At 47.1% G+C, this 6,640-nt stretch overlaps 1 pseudogene; it reads left to right on the top strand.

Moving 5' to 3' along the window:
* The first annotated feature begins 836 nt into the window (after positions 1-836).
* Positions 837-3,497, top strand: LOC123147052 (uncharacterized; annotated as a pseudogene).
* Positions 3,498-6,640: the final 3,143 nt, after the last annotated feature.

Here is a 6,640-nt window from a genome sequence, read left to right as displayed (position 1 = left end):
ATTTAGAAAATGTTAAACATGTATAGATAAAATGTTCCTGGTGTATAACAAAAAATGTAGAATGGAAAAGGTTGACATAAAAAATATTTTTTAAATGTTAATCATTTAGTCCAAAAATGTTAAAAGTTTATATAAAAAGTGTTCCAGATTTATACAAAAGATGTACAATGCGTATGAAAAAAGTAGACATAAAAAACTATAAGTTTCAAAAATGTTTATCTTGTATTTGGATAATGCTCAACGCATATGTAAAATATGTCCGTCATGTATACAAAAATGTACATGAAAAATGAAGAAAACAAATGGAAATAGAAAAAATAAGAATGAAGAAAGAAAAGCAAAAAAAACTAGTGAAAATCGAGAAAGAAACAAAGAAAATGAAGAAAAAAGTAAAGAAAAACCGAGTAAAAACTGTGAAAGAAACAAAAAATTGTGAAAAAATAAAGAAAAACAAAAAAACCCGAAGAAAACCGTGAAAAACAAAGAAAACCAAAAAGAAAACAAAACCCCTTCCCATCACCCAGTTGCAATCAATTTGTGGGTCGTGCTATCGCGGACGGATTACAACACTTGTAGTTGCATGTCCACCACCAGACATGCAGTTTGGTGTTGCGGATGGACATGCAGTTTGGACATGCAACTAGACAGAAATCCCCCTCCTGCTTCCACCTGCATCCGCTTTTGGGCCATGCAGTTGCGGATGGATTACAACACTTATTGTTGCATGTTTGGTGTTGCACATGCAATTGGGCGGCAAAACCCCTCCCGCCTAGTTGTAGTCGGGCTACAAAACTTGTAGTTGTGTTTGTGATGGTGGACAAGCAATTGGTCCGACAATGTCCCACTCACCCCATTTGCGGTTGCTTTTTAGGTAATGTTGTTGCAGTTGGGCTACAAAGTTTGCAGTTGCATTTCTGGTGGTGGATATGAAAACTGGCCAACAAAAGCCCTCCCGTTCCCACTTGCGGATGCTTTATGGGGCCATCCAGTTACAGTCAGGCTACAACACTTGCAATTGCATGTATGATGTTGGACATGCAATTCGCACCACAACCTCCCACCCTCTGCCGCATAAAAACAAATTATAAAAAATAAAAGTAGATAAATAGAAAACAAAAACATAGATGAATAGAAAAGAAATCCTCACCTACCACGCCAGCCCCAAAACACACATATTTTTAAAAAGAAAAAGAAAACTAGATATTATTTAAAAAATCACAAAACACCCGTATTTTAAAAAATAAGAAGAAAAGCGAAAGCAAAAATAAATATGAAATGAAAAAGAAACTCAAAACAAAAATCACAAACAAAAATACAAAAGATGGGAAAATGAAAAATAAACTAAAATAGTGAATAAAAATGCAAAAAAGAAACCAATAAGGTAAGATTATAGTAGATTAAAGTTAATAATTTTTGCCTGATTTGAAAAATGTAAAAACATACATATTCATAGATCCTATTTAAATTTGTTCGCTATTCCTACTGGCCTCCTACTACGACTACAAGCTTGCAGCCGCTGGAGTATAGCTCAAGTACAATGCGTAGCCACAACAAATTCAGTTTACCTACACTCGCTGGAGAGAAGGAAGAACTAGCTGCAGCCGGGGGCGCGCCGGGGGAGGGGGGGCGCTGAAGAGGCAGTATCTATCTTAGGGTTCAGGGTGGGGGCGGTGGAGTCCGGCGGTGGTGGGGAGGTGGCGTGGGGATTTGCTGAAGAAAAAACTCGGCACATGGGGCCTAGAGGGATGGTCGGGGCGGAGGAGGACCGGCAATGGGGAGTGGTACCTGGGAGGGCGGGACGGCGAGGTGGCGGGGGCCCACGGCGAGGCCAGCGGTGGCTAGCAGCTCAAGGGGATGGAGGTTGAAGAAGCACTATGGGCCTTTGATTTCGCATCCAAAGGCTCAGAAATCGACTGGCCACAAATGAAAATTTCAACTGACTGATTTCTAGCCATTCCCCAACAAATTGGCATCACGCATATTCTTGCTGACCTCCTACTACGGCTACAAGAGCTTCCGCCGTCGCAACCCCCGGAAGCCCGGACCAACGTTGCTGGAAGCTGTTGCCTCGACAAGCGCACGGGCGCGGCCATCTCGGCGCCGGCAGGACAAGTTCGATCGCCTCCGCCGTCGGCGGCCTGGCTTTCCCCGACGTCCCGGCCGGGCGGAGCAGTGTTAGAGGAGGCCCTCCACTGGGCCTCGAACCTGCCACCCAGACTTCCTTCGCCGTCCTCGAAGGTCTCGGCCAGTTCGTGCGGGGCCTGGAGTACGCGGCGGAGGTACAACCAGTGACGCACTACGTCTCCTCTGCTTGGATTGCTTCCGTGCGCAGCTCGGTGGCATGGCAGAGTTGCCATTTGGGGCGCTCACGTCACGCACGCGCATGTGAGCGGGGAGCCTCCCCTGCTCAGGGCGCTCGCTGATGGCAGTGATTCTGACCGGGATCACTTACAATAAGACGAGCAGGTTCCCAGTTTCTCCATGGATCCCCTTCTGTTTTGGATTTAGCCGTGCCAGATTGCGCATTAGCGGCCACCAGCTCAGTTCCTATGATTGAAAAAACTATTATTATCACCAGGCACGTCGCACTCAGCCACAGCCCACAGGCCATCGCCATGCATGACAGCTCGCTGCAGTGCACGCACCGGCGCCATTGTTTACGATAAGCTCTCTTTCTCCTTCCTTTGTCGTGACGCCTCGTGTCACTCGCTGGTGCAGGTGGAACCCGAACATGTCGGCGGCGCTGCCGGACGGCGAGGTCTTCTACCTGGTGGCGCTGCTGCAGTTCTGCCGGCCCTACCCGGGCGGCGGCCCCGCGGTGATGGAGCTGGTGGCGCAGAACGGCGCCGTCGTCGACGCCTGCCGGAGCAACGGCTACGACTTCAAGATCTACTTCCGGCGCTACCACACCGAGGCGGACTGGGCGCGCCACTTCGGCGCTAAGTGGGCCCGTTTCGTCGAGCGCAAGGCCCGCTACGACACGCTGGCGATCCTCGCGCCGGGCCAGAAGATCTTCGCCAGGACACCTTCGTCGTCACGGGTGGATCGATCGTAGCTGTTGTTGGCCGTGATGATGGCGGTGGTGATGATGATGATGATGAAGATCTCGATCGACAAGGGATGATGATGATGATGATGATAGAGTCATTATTCATTAGGCACATTGGGGGACAAAAGGGCTCCATGGATGTTGTCAGGGGACTGTGATAGGGAAGGGTTGCAAAGAAAACGAAACATGCGAACTTTTCTTCATCAGGACACCCGTCCCCTAATTAGAAATTCAACTAACTAAGTAAATTAGTTCATGGAAGCGTGCATCAAGCCGTGAGCTCTAATCCTCTTGCAGAATAGTGTCTCACGAGAGCGACTCCTGCCCCACGCATCTCTTTGTTATTCCTTGGAAATTTCTCACATCATCATCCCACACGCTTTATCTTCCTGGTCATTTTCCCCGAGCCGCATAAAAAAGCAAGGATGGAAATCCCTCTCAAATTAACTCATCCCCATCAGCATTCTTATTCTCTGCTCCTCGTCGCATCTATTGAGATTGCAATTTCCCTACCGGGTATTCAAATTGACATTGTTCAAGTATTATCTGTGTTCCTCCATGAAAGTCATTTTTTTGTTATAATAATTGACTTCTCTTATTAATTGACTTTATTTGGACCTAAAGCCTGATTCTAGATTAGGCACCGGGTCCCAAATATCACCAGATCCCTTTTCTCGTTCCTTGGTTCACGTTGTCATGCAAAGGTTAAGGAGGAGCCGTGGAATCATGGTGACAATCGATGCAGAGACCGAGGGGTATTTCCCTCTTTTCGAAAAAAATGGCGACTATAGATCATAGCTGTTGTTGACTATAATGATGGTGATCACCCTGCTGATTCTAGCCATGGTGGTGATGAAGATATCAACAAGGGGAAATTATGATAACAATTTATTATTTGGCTTCATCTGTCTCCTCTCAGCCCATGCACGTGTTTGAACTTTTACAATCTTCTGCATGGACCTTGGAGTGCGTCACTTCGAGCTTCAGCTAAAAAATAAGGTTCCAGAGCCGTAGAAATAGGGATTCCCTTTGTTTTACTATCCAAAGTTCTTTTAGGGTGTGTTTGGTTGAACAACCAAGTGAAATGGAATGTAAGAGCAACTCTACAGATTTGACATATCGGGCGACTGCCATCCACCACATATGGAGGCTATGGATTAAATTGCACAAAACCACTACTTTAAAGGCTAGGTTTGCGAAAAACACTACAATACATTTTTTTGCAGAAAACACCACGTCTACGGTAATCTTTTTGTAAAAAAACACTGACCGGCGTATCTTACGCTGTTAAGTAAGATTATAACAGATGGGTCCCATTTTTGGCTCAAGTGGCATAACGTTTTACCGAAGACAGTGTTAGATAGCTAAAAAAGCAAAAACACCCGCAAGTTTTTACCCTTGTTCTCCGCAGGCCCTTGCCTTGTGCTGCCATCAGCTAGCCGCCAGAGGAGAGGAGCTCCCCACCCCGCGCGCCGTCACCTCCGGCGAGGGATGCCGCGCTGTCGCCCCGTTTTGCCCCAGCGCCGCCACGTTCGGATCCGGCGAGTGATGCCGTGCCGCCCCGCCGATTTGGCCTCCAGCGCGAAGAGACGCCCAACGAAGGTTGCCGGATCCGGTGAGGTATCCCGCGTCGTCGCCCCGTTTTGCCCCCAGCGCCGCCACGTTCGGCGAGGGATGCCGCGCCGCCACCCCGTTTTGCCCCCAGCGCCCCACGTCCGGATCCGGCAAGGGATGCCGCGCCGCCCCGCCGATTTGGTGTCCAGCACGAAGAGACGCCTAGGGACGGCTGCCGGATCCAGCAAGATATGTTGCGCCGCCGCCCCGATTGGCCTCCAGCGTGAGGAGGCGCCCAGTGCCGGCTGTCGGATCCGGCGGGGGATGCCGTCGTTGCCTCGATTTGGCCTCCTGCACGAGGAGGCGCCCAACGTAGGCTGCGTTGACCGCCCCAATTTGTGGCGAGGATGCACTCGTCTGATTTCATTTTTTTTTCTTTTTAATTTAGGGGTGTCTGTGTAAAATCTATAGACTACTTTGTAAAATTAGATTAAACTTGACCTGGCATGAAATGTTATGCCATGTCAGCAAAAAGGGGCCCCAACTATCATAAGCGTGCTCAACCAAGCCAAATCCGTCGATCAGTGCTTTCTGCAAAAAGATTATCGAAGACACGGTGTTTTTTGCAAAAAAAAATGTATTGTAGTGGTTTTCGCAAACCTTGCCTTTAAAGTGGTGGTTTTCTGCAATTTACTCGGAGGCTATGCAAGCGATATGCAAACTCAGACTTGCCATATTTCAGCCTCCGTACATAATTCAAACACTTTGATTCACTCCAAATTTAAATTTTTTGACAAGTTACATGAACGAAAACATTTCATCAGCGACATTTACAAATCACATGTTTCTTCCATTTGCACGTCCCCGCTTTTGAGTTTTCTGAAGCGAATGCTCAAATCTTGCAGCCCCGCCCAAAAATCTCGCGCCACATGATCGATTTTGTTCGGATCCAACATGATGAACCGATTTTGCTCAGATGTGCGTTCATTTCTCGCCCGATACTCTATAATTTGGAGACTACGCACCTCGGTCTCCTACTCAATTTGGAGTCTACGCGCCTCCATCTCTTCCTGGCAGCCGTCTTCTTTCTTGCGTTTCATTGCATCTGGCCCTCTTCTCTTGGTTCTTGTTCTCCTCATCTCTAGCTTATCTTGCTTCCTCTTCTCGCCATACTCATTTTTTGTCCTCATCAACTTATCGATCTTTCCTTTTTTAATCACCTTCACCTCTTTCTTTTCTCTTGCGCCTCAGTTTTTCTGACTTCCTCCCATGGGGCTGACCCGTGCTAGACGCTGGAGTGGTACTTCTAAGCACATTTGCCCTTTTCTTTGTATCAACATCATTTGCACCATCATTCATCTCCAGAGAGGAATTGGCCCACTTCTCATCTTTTGGGATGTCATCATCATTCGTTGTCTTCCACTTCTCATGCTCTTCCAACAAATCCCTACAATGCTGGAGGCCAAATGGTTTGCATGTTTGACTTGGGAATTTGTTTGTACCTCTCTTGGGCTATCTCATCCTAAAACAAACAAATGCACAAACTGATGAGAATGCTCAAAGCAATGTAAATGTGGCGATCCAAAAGTAAGAAGATTCTTTACATGTAGATCAATGGTGACACGGCTAGGAGTGCATTTCACATTTTCCTTACAACTCGCCCAGCGATTGCATACCTCTTGAATCGAACCCTATCGGTTCGGATAGATTTGGGCGTACAATTCATTTTTCGCCGAATATGAAATCTGAAACAGTCCTCGATGCGATTCCAATACTTTGTTGTCGAATGCTCTTTCCCACCGATCACATCAAGAGAAATATCTTGCCATGCTAGGACAAGCGCAACATCCTCATCGGGCTTGAAGTTGCTTCTCCGAATTTCCTTCCTTTTCGACGAGCCGAAGCACTCGAATTCCAATTATATATATTAGACGGAGTCATGGTAAAAAAGGTGACAATGATGTGACCTTGAGATCGACATCATTTGTCTCAGAATCACGAATGATACTACTGAAAAATGTTTCATCAATGAGGGTC

The sequence above is a fragment of the Triticum aestivum genome, chromosome 7A, assembly GCF_018294505.1.
Source record: "Triticum aestivum cultivar Chinese Spring chromosome 7A, IWGSC CS RefSeq v2.1, whole genome shotgun sequence".
NCBI lineage: Eukaryota > Viridiplantae > Streptophyta > Magnoliopsida > Poales > Poaceae > Triticum > Triticum aestivum.
Note: the sequence above shows the minus strand (reverse complement) of the source record. Positions and strands in the feature narration are given on the sequence as shown.